Genomic DNA, 21083 nt, shown 5'->3' with positions numbered 1-21083 from the left:
TGCCTGACGCCTTTCTTTATTGGGATTTTGTTGCTTGCTTTATGGAGGACTACGGTGGCTGTGGAGCCGCTATAGATATCTTCCAGTATTTTTACATACGGCTCATCTACACCCTGATTCCGTAATGCCTCCATGACTGCTGAGGTTTCGACTGAATCAAACGATTTCTCGTAATCAATGAAAGCTATATATAAGGGTTGGTTATATTCTGCACATTTCTCTATCACTTGATTGATAGTGTGAATATGGTCTATTGTTGACTAGCCTTTACGGAATCCTGCCTGGTCCTTTGGTTGACAGAAGTCTAAGGTGTTCCTGATTCTATTTGCAATTACCTTAGTAAATAGTTTGTGGGCAACGGACAGTAAGCTGATCGGTCTATAATTTTTCAAGTCTTTGGCGTCCCCTTTCTTATGGATTAGGATTATGTTAGCGTTCTTCCATGATTCCAGTACGCTCGAGGTCATGAGGCATTGCGTATACAGGGTGGCCAGTTTCTCTAGAACAATCTGTCCACCATCCTTCAACAAATCTGCTGTTACCTGATCCTCCCCAGCTGCCTTCCCCCTTTGCATATCTCCTAAGGCTTTCTTTACTTCTTCCGGCGTTACCTTCGGGATTTCGAATTCCTCTAGACTATTTTCTCTTCCATTATCGTCGTGGGTGCCACTGGTACTGTATAAATCTCTATAGAACTCCTCAGCCACTTGAACTATCTCATCCATATTAGTAATGATATTGCCGGCTTTGTCTCTTAACGCATACATCTCATTCTTGCCAATTCCTAGTTTCTTCTTCACTGTTTTTAGGCTTCCTCCGTTCCTGAGAGCATGTTCAATTCTATCCATATTATACTTCCTTATGTCAGCTGTCTTACGCTTGTTGATTAACTTCGAAAGTTCTGCCAGTTCTATACTAGCTGTAGGGTTAGATGCTTTCATACATTGGCGTTTCTTGATCAGATCTTTCGTCTCCTGCGATAGTTTAGTGTTATCCTGCCTAACGGAGTTACCACCGACTTCCATTGCACACTCCTTAATGATGCCCACAAGATTGTCGTTCATTGCTTCAACACTAAGGTCCTCTTCCTGAGTTAAAGCTGAATACCTGTTCTGTAGCTTGATCTGGAATTCCTCTATTTTCCCTCTTACCGCTAACTCATTAATTGGCTTCTTATGTACCAGTTTCTTCCGTTCCCTCCTCAGGTCTAGGCTAATTCGAGTTCTTGCCATCCTGTGGTCACTGCAGCGCACCTTGCCGAGCACGTCCACATCTTGTATGATGCCAGGGTTAGCGCAGAGTATGAAGTCTATTTCATTTCTAGTCTCGCCGTTCGGGCTCCTCCACGTCCACTTTCGGCTATCCCGCTTGCGGAAGAAGGTATTCATTATCCTCATATTATTCTGTTCCGCAAACTCTACTAATAACTCTCCCCTGCTATTCCTAGTGCCTATGCCATATTCGCCCACTGCCTTGTCTCCAGCCTGCTTCTTGCCTACCTTGGCATTAAAGTCGCCCATTAGTATAGTGTATTTAGTTTTCACTCTACCCATCGCCGATTCCACGTCTTCATAGAAGCTTTCGACTTCCTGGTCATCATGATTGGATGTAGGGGTGTAGACCTGTACAATCTTCATTCAGAGCTGGAAATAACTGAATCAGAGGTAGAAATGGCGATAGACAATTTAAATATCCTGGTAAATCGCCAGGACCCGACGGGTTAAGCGCGGCGTTTTACAAAGCTTTTAAACGTGGAATCGCGCCAGTATTGACGGTAGTGTTTAATGAAGCTTACGAAATTAACGAATTGCCTCCCTCTTATGCAAGATCACATACTGTCTTAGTTTCCAAAACTGACGATGCAGAGAAGTTACGACAAGTAACAGCGTACCGGCCAATCGCACTTACAAATGTGGATTACAAAATTTATATGAAAGGTTTAGCGCGAAGATTACAGTCAGTAATCCAGGAAATCGTTGGACCGCATCAAACGTGCGGGATTAAGGGACGATCTATTACGACTAATATTCACACAGCAAGATGCGTGCTGGAATGCTGCGATATTAGAAATAGCCGCGTGGCCATCTTGCAACTAGACCTTGAAAAAGCTTTCGACTGTGTCACGCATGAAATTTTGCTTTGCATACTAGATCATGTTAACGTTGGTTCTGTTATTCGCGAGGGTGTCGCCCTGGCGTATCGGAACTGCACGACGAGGTTGATCGTTAACCAGAGTCTGGGGGCCCCCATTAGCGTGCAGCGGTCGGTACGCCAGGGTTGTCCCCTTAGCCCTCTTTTGTTTTGCATCTACATAGAGGCGATGTGCTTAAACATCGTGAAAAAACAGATAATTCCTGGCTTTCGGTTGCAAGCAGAGGAAGTCAAGCTGTTGGCATAGGCGGATGATGTGGCGGTTTTTTCAACCAGTAGGGAAGGTGTAACTGAGGCTATTAAATGTGTAGAGAACTTCTGCCAAGTCACAGGCAGCAGAGTGAAATTAGCAAAATCACTAGGGCTTTGGCACGGAGAATGGCAATCGACGCATGACCGCTTTGCAAACGTGTCCTGGGTTACGACCCCAACGAAGTACTTGGGAGTACCTCTAGAATGCTACCGTGATAGCGCGACATAGTGGACAGCGCAGACGCATGATACACGTGGAAAGGCGGAAAGGTCGACAGGAACGAACTTATCGATTTTTGCTAGAGCCACCGTGTGCAATCTGTTCTTTATTAGTAGGCTGTGGTATGTAATGCAGGTGTTACATTGTGCAAAGCTCAATGTACAGAAGCTACATCGAATTTTCGCCATTTCCGTGTGGGATGCGCAATAGGAAAGGGTGCAGCCGAACAAATTTGTTCAGAGGAGTCAAGAATGGTGGGTTGGGCCTGGGACACCTTTTCTTTTGCGGCAGATTGTTAACAGGTTTCTTTTCCTTCGTGACGTCAGCGATCCTTTCTTGCGCACCGCATGCCAAGTAAGGCTCGGGCGCGCGTTGCCAGACTTTGTTGTTTCAACCGAAACACTCACGGGAGGCATTTTTGGATATTTTTGAGAAGTTGTCGCAAGTGTACGATTCCTTGCAACGAGGTTATCAAATGAATATTTATCTACTGTCTAAACGAAAAAAAATGGCTGTGGCTTAGCTAAGGTTAAGCCCAGGATGCGAAGCATACTAGACTTTATTTTAGTTGTTATGCGTTGCCTATTGCAATCACTCAGTTCAGCCCTTGGGCGCGGCCGGGCAGCCACCATTTAACCACGTGACGTGACGTCACGACAGGCGGAGGAAAAGCTGGGCCCCAACTCGCGCGGTCGTGCGCGGCCGCAGCCACCACCTGACTCCCGCTCCTCCCGCTAGGGGCGCTGCGCCGGTGCGTGACGTCACGGGCACGCGCCGGCGAGCGCGTGGCCGTGACAGATGGTCACCTTCCGGCGAGCGCACTAGCTGAGACCCGGCTATGTAGCTACGCGGCCGCAAGTGAGCGCACGAGTTGAGCCTCCGCTTTTGCAGCTGTTATGACGTCACATGGTAGCTACGCGGCCGCGCGCGGCGCAGCAAGGAAGAGCGTGGTTGTGCGGCTAGTATGCTTCGCATAAAAATTGTACAAGGATTTGTGTGATGTCGTTCTGCCGGAGCCAATGTACAGAGCCTTGTACAGTGGAGGCCCTGGTAGGGACGTGTTAAAGAGAGTAAAAAAAATGCAAGTTGCGCGAGGGGTTAAAACCTTTTTTTTTAATTTACACACTGAAACGTTGCCAGTAAAATGTTTTTACAGGAAAAGGGCTTATTTCTTCCATGGGGATCTCATTGCCTTATCTGCAAACAACCAGAAACGATAGATCACGTTTTTCTTCATTGTTGGGGAGGGGTATTTTCTGGGGACGTACTACGAAGAACGTTAAAGAAACAATTTCCCCTCGACCCTCATGGAATACGGTATCTACCATTACTAACGAGGATGGTTTTCCGTTTGATTTAATAATGTTAATTGGCCTCCACAGTATTTGGCGCTCTCGAATTGCAGGATACTACTGCGATCCGGACGCATGACCTAAGCGAATTTATTTCCGTGAAACTGTGCTTACATATCACATACAAATCACATTCACACCTCACGTTAGTGACATCCCTAGTTGACTTTACAAGTAGAAGGATTTGTGGCTTCTGCAGGTACCTTTGATCGATTGTCGTTGAGTCCCTGATGTAGTGTCGGAACATATATGTGCCTATTTTCTTTCTACTTTTAAGATCTTAGTGACCTTGTAGCACTGCTCAACAGTGTGCGAAGATAATGTAACTAGTGAACATTGTTAAGCTAGGTATATTCAAGATTGGTATTCACAAAAGCGCTCGTGCTTCACCCCTTAATCGGGCTGCACATACGTCCACATCTTTCTTTGCTCGTGTACTCCGAGATTCTACCAAACTGTGCTTCGCGATGCTTGCAGTATTTTCGTACGATCCAACAAAAACAATCATCACCTGTGAATTTTTCACAGCGATAGCAACTATAGGGGCGTTGGAGTCATATCCCCACCGTCGGCGCCATCACTGCCGTCGTGCTGTCCGGCTACCAACAGCACTCGCGCGGCTGTTTCTTAGACGGTCTGCACAGACGCGGAATGCGTTTCACTGCGAACACGACGAAGCGAAGGGGACAGACTTCCAATGCTCCACCCAATCGTCTCGGTGTTGGAAAGAGGCCAGCGTTCTGCCTTCCGCTGCTGGCGTGAGCATTCTGTGGATGCACATTATGGGGCACACTAGCGTTTCTGCTGAGCTACTGCGTGTACGTACAGGTCTGGGCGGAATGCGCAGTAAACGTCAGGGTAAAGTTATCTAGCGTCGTCTTCCGCAGAACCGCCCTCCCACCCTGGGATGCAGTGGAGTGTAAATGTCGTAAAACACGGCACAAGTTTCGCGTTCGCTACGCGCCAGACCAACGTGTGAGCCACGAAACGCGGATGGGTGGATGGATGTTATGAGCGTCCCCTTTGGAACAGGGCGGTGGGTTGCGCCACCAAGCTCTTGCTACTATTGGCCTCGAGATCGAACAGAGTCGGCTCCTAGCGGCGAGGTGACGAAGCTCCTAAGTGTGGATGCCGGTTCCCCGTCGCCGCTCCAGCCGCAGTGTGCAGCGATCGTAGTTCGCGAAATCACGATGGATGTTGACGAAGACGGTTTGTTCGATAGTTAGTAACCTCTCAACCTGTTATTCTTTCATTTTTGTAACGGAAATTCGTAAAGTAAATCGCTGTACGTTTTTAGTGTACTGATGCGAAAAGCATTTGCTTAACGCGACCACACAATGTGCGCTCGTCTCCTTTCAACGTGTTGTGAGGTTAACATGCGTTCTTTTTCCGTTTTACAACACCCTTGCCTCTAAGCACAATTCTCAACCATGTTAGGGACGCTGTCAGTTGTCTCGTCGAAGGCGACCAAGTCGTTGCGGCGGGCCACATCATTGAGTGTAGTGCCGTCGCTTCCACCTGCTGCTCTGACGGTCCTGTGCACGTTATCACATTCATGCTCCAGTCGTCCGCGCTTCGTAGAGACCCACACCGAGTCGACCTGAATTTGACCGACGAGACAAAAATAGCAGAATTGAACTGCAGATGCCCTGCAGGGTAAAACATTGCCTCAAGTTGTTCGGATGTAGTTGGTCGCGGCGCGTATCGCGATTTGTCTACATTACATCACACTAGGCTGACTCGCTGATTTGCGATGTGTTTACGTTATACGATAAATTTAGAGAACTTATGTTGCTTTATCAATTTTAGTTTTTAGCCAGACCGACGAAATCGCGAGTTAGTTTCAGAGTGTTACTACGATTGTAAAATGTTTTCGAGTCGCTTTATAACCAGTTGCAACCGTTACACGAAGCTCAAATAAAGCATGCAACGTATAATTTATGTTGTATCATAATCATTAGATCCCTTTAATTACTTTCGCATGCAGCCACTTGAATTTGCAGTGGTGCTTGAATGCAGTGCATCGGGCTTCAATTTTTTCCGCCCCCCTATAAAAGAGAGAAAAAAATATATCAATATGAGCAGTAGCAATAAATTCGCTCGCGCATGTTCGTTCATCGCTCAATGGACCATCCGCTGTTGGCTCGCGAAACGACACTGTTTAATCTGTACGAGATCATGCGTACACACTTGCCGTGTTTCGATGCTCGTTTACACTTCTGAACACAAAGAACAGTGCCCGTGGCTGAGGAAAGACAACGGAAAACGTGACAACTAGTCACGCTCGGTGACGGTCGTTTAAACGGACTCGCAGCTGAGCGCGAACCTTGCATTCACTGCGCAGGCGGCGCATGAAGTTTATAAAATAAATTACATGCGTGGACACACGGTTAATTTACTTGCGGAAGTATATAAAAGCACAGGCAACTCATTACTGGCATCCCAGGCCACGCCGACACGAACTTTCGCGGACGGCAACGATCTTCACACGCACAGCAACCACACAACTACGCATGCAGCAAACATTAATGCCCAGATTGCCGATTAGGATTCCCAAACGTGATATCATATTGGACTACTCGCCATCCTTTTTCGTCAGCGAACGCTTGAGCGCACCATCGTCGAAGTGCTTACTGCACACCATCGCATACTTGGAAGGCGCCTTGCCGTTCCGAAGCCTGACGAGCCATTCTCGGTGACGTGCCGCGTCAACGGGATGGTAGTGAAAGCTTATCCCTGGCTCTGTGCAATATTTGCTGCATTGCGGAACCGAACAAAATCTCACGATGGTAAATGAAGCGTTTTCTGCGGGCACGGAGCACAGAATCGCGAAATGAAAACAGTAGCTCCCTACACTTCCACACACCGCACGGGCGACGCATCCACACTAACGGGGTGACGGCGCTGCCACCTATAGGTCGTTCTCGCGGCCAATACTGCCTAATATTCTACCTAGGTTAAACAATGAGAAAAGACAAAAAAAAAAACACTATGAACTACCACGCCCAAATTTTCTGATCCCCTATTGTGAACTGTGCTTTTGTACGTCTCCGTCTTTTGTCGTTTCCCTACTTTTCTTCCACGAATCCTCCAGTCGCCTCTTACTAATGTCTATTGCGGACATGTTTGCTTTACCAGTGCTCCCTCTGAACCCAAGGGCTTCAAGGAGGGCAGTGGTGCCTAAATCGACCGCTGGGTAGACGTCTTCACATTCTAATAAAACATGCTCCGTAGTTTCTCTAGCTTTACCACAGCAAGCACATGCTTCTTCTTCCTTCTTATATCTCGCTTTATAGGTGCGTATTCTATGGCATCCTGATCTCGCTTCGAAAAGTAATGAGCTTCCCTTTGAGTTATCATAAATAGTTTCTTTCCTGATTTAGTTTTTTCATCTTAGGTAGTTACTCATGGCAGGTTTCTTTTCCATTGCCGCCACCCATGAGATTAATTCAGCTTCTCTGACTTTCCGCTTGACCTTTGTTGTTGTGTTGTCCACCCTACAGGCCGCATACTTGCTGGTAAGCTTCCTAGTTCTTTTCCTCCACTGTGAATCAATGTTTTTCCTGTACAGATACCTGAACACTCTCCCAGCCCATTTACTTTCTTCCATATTCTTCAGCCGTTCTTCATACTCAATTTTACTGCGAGCTTCGCTCACTTCAAAACTAGTCTAGCCCATATCACCCTGCACAGCTTCATTTGTAGTCTTCCCGTGAGCGCCCAATGCGAGGCGACCCACTGACCTTTGGTTCCCGTCGAGTCCTGATTGTACCCCTGATTTACAGCAAACAACCGCATTTCCAAAAGTAAGTCCTGGAACCAATACACCTTTCCACATACTTCGGAGGACCTCGTACCTATTGTATCCCCATAGCGCTCTGTGCTTCATTATGGCTGCATTTCTCTTCCCCTTTACTGCTATGGTTTTTTCTTGTGTTTCCATATATCCATTGCCTTCGTTTATCCATATACCAAAGTATTTATATTCTGTTACCCGAGGTATTTCTTGGCCCGGTATCTCCACTGTCTGTTCACTGTCTGTTCGCGAGTGTGCGACTGCAGCGCCCTCTGTAGGAGACGCGCCGAATTTTAAGTTTAGCGGACAATTTACAGCGGCCAGTTCTCGCTTGCATTCGTCATGATTAGCCGCAGCAAGAACAAGATAGAGCAATTATTGACGACCGAATTGTGAATGGGAATTGACGAATGATTCTTGTCACGGGAGTGATTCTTGGAAGTAGTAGTACTGAAATGAGGTTCCGAACTGCGCCCTCAGAACCTTGTATGTTCGGAAGTTGCACGTTCGGAACTCGAAAGAAACAACGAAAACGAACGTTGCACAATCGGACACACAAGCTGACACGGCTGCTTCACGCCTCCTCATCATCGTAGGACGCCGCAACATCGGTGACGAAATTGTCCACCTTCGTCGGCTGCTTTTGTCGGTGCTCCTGGATAGCGGCGATGATAATTTGCGTCGTCTTTGCTGTCCTACGAGCTACTGGGTTCTAGCAGCAAAATGGTTTTGTGCAGGAGACGGCTTTCATCGCGCCAGAACTGGCGATCGCGCTATTCGTCATCTCCTACAGCACGCCCCATGCTGGGATCGCATCGCGCGAGCCATTGAAAACGCTACGGGTACCGTCAGACTTCGCTCGTCAGTTGCCGTCGGTCTTAGTTGCCGTCGAGTTGCGCTGCCTGCAACGTCACTGGCGGTGCTCCTCCTCATGCGAGTGTTGTGGGACGCCTGGGAACGCTGAGGGCGCTGTTCCTTGTGCGCTGGAGAGAGAGAGGGAGATGGATTCGCAGAAAAAAGACAAGTCTCCTGAACGCACCGTAACTGCCTAGCGCACGGCTGACAACCGAGCATTGGACAGCAGTTGGGAAAGGAGCAACAGCTGTCACTTTAATTGTTACGTCACACCAATAAGTCGCACCCGTTTGTTGTAAAAACACTTTCTGGGCAGTTCGAGCCCAAAATAAAAACTTTGCTGTCACCTTCGAAGCTGCGCCCTCCAAATAAAAGTTACCATTTTCAGGCAACCTCACGCTATATACTTCGAACAGTGTGGAAACGGTGCTTTGTGAGTTACAAAAAAAAAGTGACAAGTATTTGACATCACTTAAACATTCGCCAAAGAGCGTGAAGGCGGAAGCGTGCGCGCCCAAGAGACATTCATTAAATCTATTGACATTATCATTCGAATGCCTTGCTACTTATTATTTGTTTTCTCCCACGAAAGGTTGTGGGTTCCAGTGCCTTAATTGACGCTACCTTAAATAACTGCACCGTAATCAACTTCGCCCTAATTAACACCAAATGTCGGTAGTTCGACTCCCACGAAAGGTCGAGAGTGCTACTCCCATAAAAGGTCGTGAGTTCGAGTACCGTAATTAACTATATATCAATTAACAGTCTTAATTACCTTCGCCTTAACACGAAAGGTCGGGGGTTCAACTTTCACATAAGTTCAAGGGTTGGAGTCTCACCGAAGGTCGTGGTTTCAAGTGCCTAATTTAACTCTGGCATGATGAGCGGCATCGGACCTAGCTGGGGAAGAAAACGACGACGAACACGAGAGCAGTGGTACGAGCGCGAGAGGTAGTGAGGGAACGCTGGCATGATGAGCGGCATCGGAGCCAGCTGTGGAAGAAACAAACGCGCGAGCAGTGACACGAGCGCGTGTCTGCGCGAGGAGAGGTCACATGATCTTCTGTAACGTACGCCATATTTTTCAGAACATCGGGGTATCAGCCACTTAAACATTTCGCCTTAACTGCTTCTGAAGGCGAAAGTCTTAAGACTAATTAAAATTAGACTGACGGCTTTCGCCTTTATAAGGCGTGAGCCGAAAGCCCCTGCTGGGCGGCGTAGTAAAATAAATGGGAAGAGAAAGAAGAAAGATCACCGACGACTACGATACTCCCTAAACCGAATTTTGATCGCAGCTCTGTACGTGTTCTAATTTCGCGGTAAATTGGCTGGCGCAGACATTCTGTATAGTGCAGCACGTAGCATACGGAGCGAAGTGTGGGGCGACTGTCTCGCAATTTGGGAGATCGGAAGAGGCAGCGCATGGGTGAGGCTTGGGTGCGATTCACAGCAGCCGCCGCACACAGACCTCCGCTCATGCAGCGCTTTGTTTCCGTACATGGCATCGGAGGCGACATCGGTGAACCGTTTACGCGCGCTACTGTGGAGTCATTTCGCAGCTAGCGTCGCCGCAGAGCCGCCGTCTTGCGCGGCACTACGCTTTTCTTCTCACGCTTTCGTCATACCCTCCTCCTCCGCTTTCCTCCTCGCGCTCTATTAGCCACCTCCGCCTTTCGTCCTTCGCTGTGTTCGTTCGCTCGGTTACGAAGGACAACGCCTACGCTCACTTGCGAATTTCATGCAGCGTGGCGCGGGCTTCCGCCGTTGATGGTCGCATATTTTATTGTTTCCGTCTCGTTGTTGGTCGCAGATTCAGTCCCTGTAGGTCCTATCGTACGAAATGAATTGTCGGTAGCGGCAGTATTTACAGCCGCGAAGCTCACCTGATACTAAAGCAAAGCTTTCTTTGCTACTTCTCCAGACTTTTCGGGCGCTGCTGTGATGGCCTTGCCGCGCGTGCCGCTGAGTTTCTTGCAACACCACCAGATGGCGCTCGCCTCCGCGCATCTCAGCGAGCCTACGCTCGCTGGGGATGCGCCGAGTTGAGTACTATCTGGTGGTGTTGCAAGAAGGCTCCCTACGCATCCTGGACGGCTCCACCGCGCCAGCGTTTTACAGTTTGCGCGTACTGCACGTGCTATGGTTGCCTTCCTATGTGACAAGAATGCAGGTCCCAGGATGTAGAGGCCGCGTGTTGAGCTGCAATACTGTAAACGTTACACTCGTCCATAGCCTGAGGCGAGCGCTTTGAGCTGACGTCTCAACAGCGTGCTGGCCGCCAGTGGCGTAGCCAGAAATTTCGTTCGGGGGGGGGGGTGGAGGGGGGGGGGGGGGGGGCTCACGTTGCAGCTTGGCCTCCTTCTTAAGAGGAAGTTTTAGCTCGGGTGCCCTATCCAAATACATGTAGAAGGTGAATTCGTTTTTCTCGGCAACCACCGCACCAAATTTGACGAAGTTTGTTGCATTTAAAAGAAAAATATAAATTCTACTGACTTACGCCTTCGAATTATTCATTTAGGCTGTCAATTCATTATTGAAAATTGGCAAAAATCGCAAATTTTTAGGAAACAAAACTATCACGTTTAAAACTATGTAACTTAACAATGAAACGCAATATCACATTTCTTTGAATGGCATGTAATAGTACATCTACAGCGGACAAAATTGATATGTTGCAAATGAATCTAAAAAAATTTAATATCATCGAAATATGGCTTTTGCGGAACCCTTGTACACCATGTAACCAATTCACGCTAGATACAAATTAACATACCAAATTTGTCCGATTTGACTCTTATAATAGATGCCGTTTGAAGAACCACGATATCTGTTCTTGATGCAGAGCTGTTAGTTTTTAAACGTCGTGCTTCTGTTTTTTTCGCACTTTAGAATTTTTCAAAATATCTTAAACAAAATTCAGGCCCTAAATCAAAATTTACTTTCAACAGGTATTAGAATTTAACTTTCCCTCTCAAATGCAACACATTTCATTAAAGGTGACTGAGAGATTATCGCAGAAAAGCGTTTCTGCGTTTCACACGTATTTCTATAGGCCTTATCGGAGTTGGGCTTGAGCTAAAGCTTCCTCTTAAACAATTTGTCAAGGGATCAAATACATGGAAAATAATTGCATTGCCATTGCCAAAGATGCTGCAAACGAATTCTTGAACGCAGCGCACTGTCAAAACAAGTAATATATGTATTGTTTCATAAAAAAGATATACTCGTATATGCCAAAAATTGTGGCCAAAATAACTGATATCAATGCTTCCATGTTTTTGTCTATATAAAAAGAAAATATCACACGATCTTTAGAACTATCTCAGTTCGAAACCAGCAAAGCAGTTCATGCCGCTAATATGAAAAATGTAAAGGCCATGAAATGAGCAAGTTGATGACAAATATGTTAATGAGACTTTGTCATTCAAGAACCTTGTTTACATTTTGTACATATGCAACAGCCAGGGAAAAATTTCCATAACGCTGTCATTTATTCCAATGTATTACGCAGGAGCAGCTGTCAGCGGTCATGTATCGTGAGTAAATGCACCGAAATTATTGTCCCAACAGAGAGCACGCATATAAAGCCGTCCTGCAACATATACGAGGGCGAGTCAAATGAAAGTGAGCCAATGCGAATATATGACAAACGGGGTACCTTATTTCAATGTTGGCTCCATGCATTTGTACCATTCACTAACGAGTCGGGTGATTCCCGTCTCTGAAACTCATGGGTTGCTGCTTCAAAAAATCTGGGACTGACTCTTTCACGTCATCGTCCGACACGAATCTGTTTGCCTTGAGCTGTTTTTCATTTGACCCTAAATGTGGAAGTCGCAAGGCGACAGATCTCAGCTGTGTGGGGGACGTTGCAGCGTTTGCCACTTGAACTTGGCCAGTTTTGTATTAACCACATCAGCGACGTAGGGACGGGCATTGTCGTGAAACAACTAAAGATGAATTATGGGGTTTTACGTGCCAAAACCGCTTTCTGATTATGAAGCACGCCGTAGTGGAGGACACCGGAAATTTCGACCACATGGGGTTCTTTAACGTGCACCTAAATCTAAGTATACAGTGTTTTCGCCTTTCGCCTCCATCGAAATGCGGCCGCCATGACAGGGATTCGATTCCGCGACCTCGTGCTCAACAGCCCAACACCATAGCCAGATCTTGGAACAAGATGACCCCATTCGTCACTTTTCCACGTCATTTGTTCTTGATTGCGACACGCAGACGATCCAGCGTTTCACAATATCGGAAACGATCGATAGTCTCTCCGGCGTTAGCAAATTCTATCAGTAATGGCCCCTGATGATCGAAAAAAAGACAGTCAACAACTTTCCGGTAGAAATGACGGTTTTGCTTTTTTTTGGACTGGTGAATTCGAATATTTCCACTGTAAACTTCGCCATCGTGTTTCAAGCTCGTTGTAGTGGCACCATGCTTCATCCCCAATCGCAATTGCAAGCAAGAAGTCGTCACCTTCATTGTGATACCGGATCAGATGAGTCAAGGCAGCGCCTAACCATCTTCTGGCGGTGATTCAAAATCATGGGCATCCATTGCGCTCCGCAAGAGCCGGTAAACGAGATGTTCATGAATTATGGTGTGAACAGAAGCGTAGCTGATGTTCGCACGCTCTGTCAGTTCATCGATGCTTATCCTCCGTTCTTGTCTAATCAGCTCATCAACCTTTGAAATTATGTTGGGGGTGATCGCACGGTGACTTGTGCCCGATCTTGGATCGTCTTTGCAACTCTCACGTCCTTCTTTCAACCGTTTGCTCCAACGCTTCACAGTGGTCAATAAAATGCAATGTTCAACGTACACGGCAGCCCTACGGATCCAAACTAATTTATTTTCAGGAAACACCTTCAGTTGTCAAAAACCTCACAACACCATGCTGCTCATCTTCTGCAGCGTTCATTGCGTCACAAAACCATGTTCAACCCAGTGTATGAGAGCATTAAAGAACATTTATCCTCACACCTGCATGTCACTTTTGTAAATGGGAGATGCTTGTGTGCTACGCGCATACCTCGCAGATAATGAACCGAACCATTATTACGCGGGCTGGGTTGGCTCACTTACATTTGACTCGCCCTCGTACACTAGAAATGCGAAGATACAATGTTATATACAAATACGAAGATACAGCTTGATAAAGGCCGGAAAAGTGGCGCTGGAAACAAAGCTCACTGCACGTATACACAAAACCTCGCAGCAAGATATTTAAATATACGTATAAGTCTTCAATATATCTACGTATCTAAGAGAAAAGCCACTGTTATAATGTGTCAAACAAGGCGAATAAACATGTTGCACAATCATCATCATCATCATCATCAGCCTGGTTACGCCCACTGCAGGGCAAAGGCCTCTCCCATACTTCTCCAACAACCCCGGTCATGTACTAACTGTGGCCATGCCGTCCCTGCAAACTTCTTAATCTCATCCGCCCACCTAACGTTCTGCCGACCCCTGCTACGCTTCCCTTCCCTTGGGATCCAGTCCGTAACCCTAAATGACCCTCGGTTATCTTCCCTCCTCATTACATGTCCTGCCCATGCCCATTTCTTTTTCTTGATTTCAACTAAGATGTCATTAACTCGCGTTTGTTCCCTCAGCCAATCTGCTCTTTTCTTATCCCTTAACGTTACACCTATCATTCTTCTTTCCGTAGCTCGTTGCGTCGTCCTCAATTTGAGTAGAACCCTTTTCGTAAGCCTCCACGTTTCTGCCCCGTAGGTGAGTACTGGTAAGACACAGCTATTATACACTTTTCTCTTGAGGGATAATGGCAATCTGCTGTTCATGATCTGAGAATGCCTGCCAAATGCACCCAGCCCATTCTTATTCTTCTGATTATTTCCGTCTCATGATCCGGATCCGCGATCACTACCTGCCCTAAGTTGATGTATTCCCTTACGACTTCCAGTGCCTCGCTGCCTATTGTAAATTGCTGTTCTCTTCCGAGACTGTTAAGCATTACTTTAGTTTTCTGCAGATTAATTTTTAGACTCACTCTTCTGCTTTGCCTCTCCAGGTCCGTGAGCATGCATTGCAATTGGTCCCCTGAGTTACTAAGCAAGGCAATATCATCAGCGAATCGCAAGTTACTAACGTATTCTCCATTAACTTTTATCCCCAATTCTTCCCAATCCAGGTCTCTGAATACCTCCTGTAAACACGCTGTGAATAGCATTGGAGATATCGTATCTCCCTGCCTGACGCCTTTCTTTAGTGGTATTTTTGTTGCTTGCTTTATGGAGGACTACGGTGGCTGTGGAGCCGCTATAGATATCTTTCAGTATTTTTACACACGGCTCGTCTACACCCTGATTCCGTAATGCCTTCATGACTGCTGAGGTTTCGACAGAATCAAACGCTTTCTCGTAATCAATGAAAGCTACATATAAGGGTTGGTTATATTCCGCACATTTCTCTATCACCTGATTGATAGTGTGAATATGATCTATTGTTGAGTAGCCTTTACGGAATCCTGCCTGGTCCTTTGCTTGACAGAAGTCTTAGATTTAGGTGCTCGTTAAAGAACCCCAGGTGGTCCAAATTTGCGGAGTCCCTCACTACGGCGTGCCTCATAATCAGAAAGTGGTTTTGCCACGTAAAACTCCATAATTAAATTAATTAATTCTTTCTCTCTCTCCCGTTGGCTGAGCTCCCCCGTTGCACGGCGTGCTGGTGACCAGGCGTGGCGTTTTGCAGCGAAACTGTTAATCCGACTGGAAGCTCCTCAGAAACGTTGCGTGCCAGTTTTATGGTTTCATGAAAAAAAAGTATATTCCTCACCAATTTTTTAGTTTATGGAAATGTGGGAAATTAAAGCCCGGTATGTAGCAAATTTTCGAAGTGTGTTTGTAAATTAGAAAGTTGAATCAGAATTTCTATACCTTTGTTTTTGGTCCGTTTAGAGGAGCTATATGAAATGCTTGAAAAGTTGCGCGACTTGCCTGGTAAGACCAAAAACGGCAGAAATTTCATGTTGAGAGGAAAAGGTGGCGACTCTCATGTTTACGCCTACTGAAATTTTAAATGTGTAGGTTTATTATGCGCTCTCATAGTAATTGTTATTCACCGCATTGCTTTTTCTGTGCCTCTCCCTCACACCCTAACATTCATTGCCGAATACTCGCCGCCTTCGACGTTCCCTGCGTAATACAAGGGGAGTAGTTTTTCTCGGTCTCCTTGAGGAACTACGCGAGTACCAGTGTTTATATTACGTTGTAGTATCGGAAGCATATTGTGAGTGACGAATGGTGTATGTTCAATTGGTGTAGGTTAAATACATCCTTTGCAAAACGTTCCTTATTCAAGTGTTGCAATGTGTCATATAGTCACATTATCCGCAATATTTAGGCGGTTCTAAAGCAACTGCAATATGCACCAACTTCGAATTCGGTTAAACTCGAGGAAATTTTGATTTTAGGATGTGGCGAACCTTTCACGTCTTTGGCTGGAATAAGGGCGTTGCCAATAATTACTAAACCCCCGTTTTTCTTTCTGTTTTTATGCGACATAAGTGATTTCTAGTTGCTTTCTCTGGTGTCTTCGGTGAAGTCAACAACGCAACTTGTTCATATTTGGCGAACATAAGGAAAATTCAAGGTGTAATGAGTAGGCGAAGTTCAAAATGCGTGGTCTAAGTGCGGCCTTTGCGCTAAGTTACGTCTACAAGCGCTATGGAGCCTTACGAGTACATTTTACGGGGGGCGCAAAATTTAGCTTGCGATCCTGGCATAAATGCGAATTCGACCAAAATCAAACTTCCGAAAATGGGGCCGACAGCTATAGGAAATCTGAGTGTGAAGGTAAGTGTGCGGGTCAAATACACCTTTGTCGAAACGTACCTTAAGCAAGTCCCAGAAAGCCTCACGCGGCCGTTTTCAAGCATGCATTTCCTAGTGCCCCAAGCGAACTCTCCGTTGTGCAAACTTTTGATTCCCTGGAAATGGCGGACGTGTCAGGCGCAATGTATCTCACAATTTTTAGCGCTTTTGGTTTAATTAGGCGCGTTACAAATAATTTGTCGCGTGTTTTCAGGTTTTTTATACGTTAAGTGAATGTTCTGCCGATGTCCTCGGTGAACTAGACCATACACCTTACTTATGCTTGCTGACAGTAAGGGCCGTGTAGTAAGAGATGGGCTAGCAAAGTTTAGGATGGATGCGGTCAATTGTGGCCTTTGCAATTAATTACGTACGCAAGTGCCCCGGAGCATTATTAGTGCCCGTAGCAAAATTTCTAGTACAAAAACTAATAGCCAATGAGGTTATTGACACTAATGTAGTCTATTATGTCTATTAGTGTATTAGGCTAATAGATAAATTGGTCTATTAGCCTGGTAGGTCCATTGGTGTATCAGTCTAATAAGTATATCGCCGGATTAATCTAATAAGCCTCTTAGTGTATTAGTCTAATAGATCTACTGGTGCGAAATAAAAGTTTGCAATGCACCGGATACAGAACGAAAAACAGACGTAATTGCTAGAAGGATATATTAGCACATCATGCATTTTTGCAGATTCTTCTTTCGAGATCTTCGTCAAGTCAAGAATTTTGATTGCCAAAGCTTTTACTTCACCACTTCGACCAGAGAACGTCCTTTTGAGGAACAAGCTAGAAAAAAAAAAACTGGCTCGATACATACACACATAAAACATTTAAAAGCAGGGGTGCTAGTTCCACTCCTAAATGTTTATGCTGGAAATATTTGCTTCTAAATTGGAATAATGTGGCTCCGCAATTTCCAAACTAATTTTAGGACAAAGTGTGATATGCTTAGCTCGACATGGTTATCATAATGAAATGTGACGTCACCCGACACGACAGACCAATTAGAAAGCACATAAAATGAACTTAAGATGTTCTGCGTGTTACATCAAAACTTTCGGCTGATAAGGAACAACTCTAGACAGAAATCTTGCGCAGCATTGTGGGAAACAGGCATGTCATTGTTGCTATGCGCGCAACAATCGGCCCAATGACGCTATACAGAAGTACATCAACCGTTGGAATAAAAAGAAAGAAACAACTTTATACTATACTATAGAAGCGTAAATAAGTAGAATAGTTTCCTCCAAATGGTATAATCGGCGCCGGGGAAAACACATCACATCGACGCACGCCGATAGATCCACAAACCCGCGAAGCACAGGGGTAAAAACAGTTGCCCTCCATTGTTTTGAAGTCACACAACAGCCATAGATGAAACTATCTGAATACCTATACTACTACACGAATAAGATTGCGCAGGCACCAACACATCGGTTTCCTTAAAAACACATTGTTCATTCACTAAAAATCCCGCACTAAAAATATTGTAGCCTTGACATGGCTACAGTATACTGCAACATGAAAAAAATTAAATTATGGGGTTTTACGCGCCAAAACCACTTCCTGATTATGAGGCACGCCATAGTGGAGGACTCCGGACCACCTGGGGTTCTCTAAAGTGCGCCTAAATCTAGGTACACGGGTGTTTTCGCCCCCATCGAAATGCGGCCGCCGTGGCCGGGATTCGATCCCGCGACCTCGTGCTCAGCAGCCTAACGCCATAGCCACTGAGCAACAATGGCGGGAGGACTATTGCAACATGGCAGCCGCCAATGCACACGTGCTGTGCGCAACTACGGCTGACTACTGTCGCAGTTTTACGATCTGCCCGCCCGCCATGTTCCCTTCCCTGCGATACTGCTCTTTGATGTCAATAAAAATTGCGGCCTTTTATATGCGGCATTATCAATTTAGGTTACAAGGTCAACATTTATTTATTTATTTATTTATTTATTTATTTATTTATTTATTTATTTATTTATTTATTTATTTATTCTAAAGTCTCTTGTTGAGACATTGCATGAGGGAGTGGAGGGTTAGTGACAAAGAAAGACACTACAAACTACCGAGGGATATTTTCGATGATCCGCTCAGATGCAAGTGGGTCGATGATAGTGGCAACTTTGGTGGACAGGCCATTCCAGTCTCGTGCTGTGCGCAGAAAAAAATTATTGCTGAAAAGTCACCGTATGAACTTGTGGGGGATAGACTGATTTAGAGTCACTGGTGCCAGCAATGCGATGTGCTCTTTTTATGTACGGGTTGTCAAAAGGCAACGAATAGAAAAAAAATATTAAGAAGGTTAAGAGGTGCTGTTCTACGGCTTGTGGCTAGAAAGGGTAAGTTTATTTGGGCTTTTAGTGCTGAGATGCTTGAATTGTGCGAATAAGTTGACGGAATAAACCGTGTAGCGCGGTTCTGAACTGACTCGAGGGCGTTAATAACGTTATTGTGGTGGGGGACAAATATAGCATCGGCATACCCCAGCTTGGGCCACTCAAAGGTGAGAAAAGCAAGTTGTTTAATACAGGGAGGTGCGAGGAATACGTTACGGCGTAGATAACCTAAAGTACGATTAGCAGAATCTATTATGTGGTTAACATGACAGGTCCAAGTTAAGTCACGCGAGATATGCACACCATTATATTTGAATTAACCAGTTATTGCAGTCTGCATGTTATTGGTGCTATAATTAGGCATATCGTAATTACGACGACGATGAATAGACATTAACACGGTTTTAGCTACATTTAATGACATGAGCCAATTGTTAGAGCAGTTTTGTATGCGTGATAGGTCATTTTGTAACGCCAAATGGTCGGCGGGGTTAGTATAATTGCTCGGTAAACCACACAATCACCTGCGAAGAGTCGGGCTTCAGCCGAAGATACGGGACTAACGAAACTTCACTGGCAAACAAATATGGCTGCTTTGCACCGTCGTTCGTAAACTCACCGGGCACCGCGGCGCTGCCTTGCAGATTGCGGCTGGTCGTTCGTTGGGCCTTTTTTTTTTCGTGGCGAAGTATTTGCTGTGCTGTAAACACCAGCCGTTTCCTCAACGACTCATCATGACGAGGCTGAACAGAGGCCTCATTATGCAATGTCGTCAGTGAAGCAAAATTGGCAAGACGTAATGGAGGCACGCGTCGCTTTCGTGTATATCGCTGAGAGATAGGGACCAGTTTCGCTAGCTTAGTGCGATGACACTTACACATACGTGTAAATGCAGTGTGCGGGATGTTTGGTACAACATAATTATTACATCTGTCTGTCAGCAGAGTTATTATTTCGCTAATTATTCAGCGAATAACTAGAGAGACCTCTCTATGCAAACGGTCTCCAATACAGTCTCATTTTTCATAAACTTTCACCCTCGCATTCAACAAGCCCAAACAAGGGCAACGGAATTGAATAATGCATGTTGCGTAACAGACCAGAAACAATCTGTATAAAGTCAATAGGACATGTTAGTCTAATAAGGAAACCAGCGGACGTGCAACACGGCTGGTATAAGACTTTTACGTCGAATACATAGGGCCTATTGTTCCTATAGGTCAATCAGTACAACTAATAAAAATTTTTGTTGGTCTAATACAAAACTTATACAACTAATACGAAACTGTATTAGGCTAATACAAACTTCTATTAGAATTGTTGCTAGGGGTGCCTAAATAGAGTTTGCTCGTTTTCGTGGCACAACTACAAATGGCACCGAGATCGAACTTAGCGAAAATAGTGGGAGCACTATTTGGGAGCACTAGAAAAAACGTTGCTAATCAAGTGTTCAAAACTGTCACACAGCCGTTCTCAGCTATGTTTCAAGCGTCCCGAGATGCATTACTTTATATATTTTGTGGAAACAGGGGTCGTGTTAAGTGCTTTGTGTGGCGAAGCTTTAGAGTTCCTGGCCTAGTTAGAAGGGTTGCAAGTAATTACGGAACCCTCGTTCCTTCTCTCGTTTTTATGCGTTGTACAAGGTTCGTGGTATGTTTCCACAGTGTCCTCGGTGAAGTCATCAAAGCGCCCTTTTTGTAAATCTTTAAAGTTAGAAGAGGGTTATGGTGATGTGTAGACAAAATTCAAAGTGAGTATAGAATAATTATGGCATTAGCAGTAAATTAGGTATGCAAGCGATGAGGGGTGTTTTAGGCCTGTTTTAAACACAACGCAGATTTTATTCCACTGCTTTGGCACAACTGTGAGCGGAACCGATGTGAATTTCGCAAGAAAAGAAAGAGAGGGAGGTACCCTATAGGCAATGGATTGCTCTGGCGAAGTAAAGTGTGTATGGATGAAATACTGGCTTCCTAAATGGCTCTTAACAAGTTCTAGGAAACGTTCTATGCGGCCAATGTTCCCAACGGAGGAGTTGCGTGTGGACAACACTTCAAAGTATATGATTTTATTACGTACAAGCAACTGAAATTATTGTATATCAACTGCGCGCAAAAGCCGAACAGATCCGCTGGAAATTGGGTTCTCGTTCTTTAAGGTCGCACAAGCCTGCTGATTTTTATTGGTGGTATCGCTCTCATCAGTAGAACTGAATATCTACATTTTTTTTTTCTCCATCGCGAGAAATAAAACGCCTGCTC

General features: G+C 45.4%; 1 protein-coding gene across 1 annotated transcript in view; it reads left to right on the top strand.

Annotated features, from left to right (window-relative positions):
- LOC135913326 (uncharacterized) overlaps positions 1-21083 on the top strand; it is a 95723-nt gene that overhangs the window by 56862 nt on the left and 17778 nt on the right. The gene's annotated exons all lie outside the window — the stretch shown is intronic.

The sequence above is a fragment of the Dermacentor albipictus genome, chromosome 6 (assembly GCF_038994185.2).
Source record: "Dermacentor albipictus isolate Rhodes 1998 colony chromosome 6, USDA_Dalb.pri_finalv2, whole genome shotgun sequence".
Taxonomy (NCBI): Eukaryota; Metazoa; Arthropoda; class Arachnida; order Ixodida; family Ixodidae; genus Dermacentor; species Dermacentor albipictus.
Note: the sequence above shows the minus strand (reverse complement) of the source record. Positions and strands in the feature narration are given on the sequence as shown.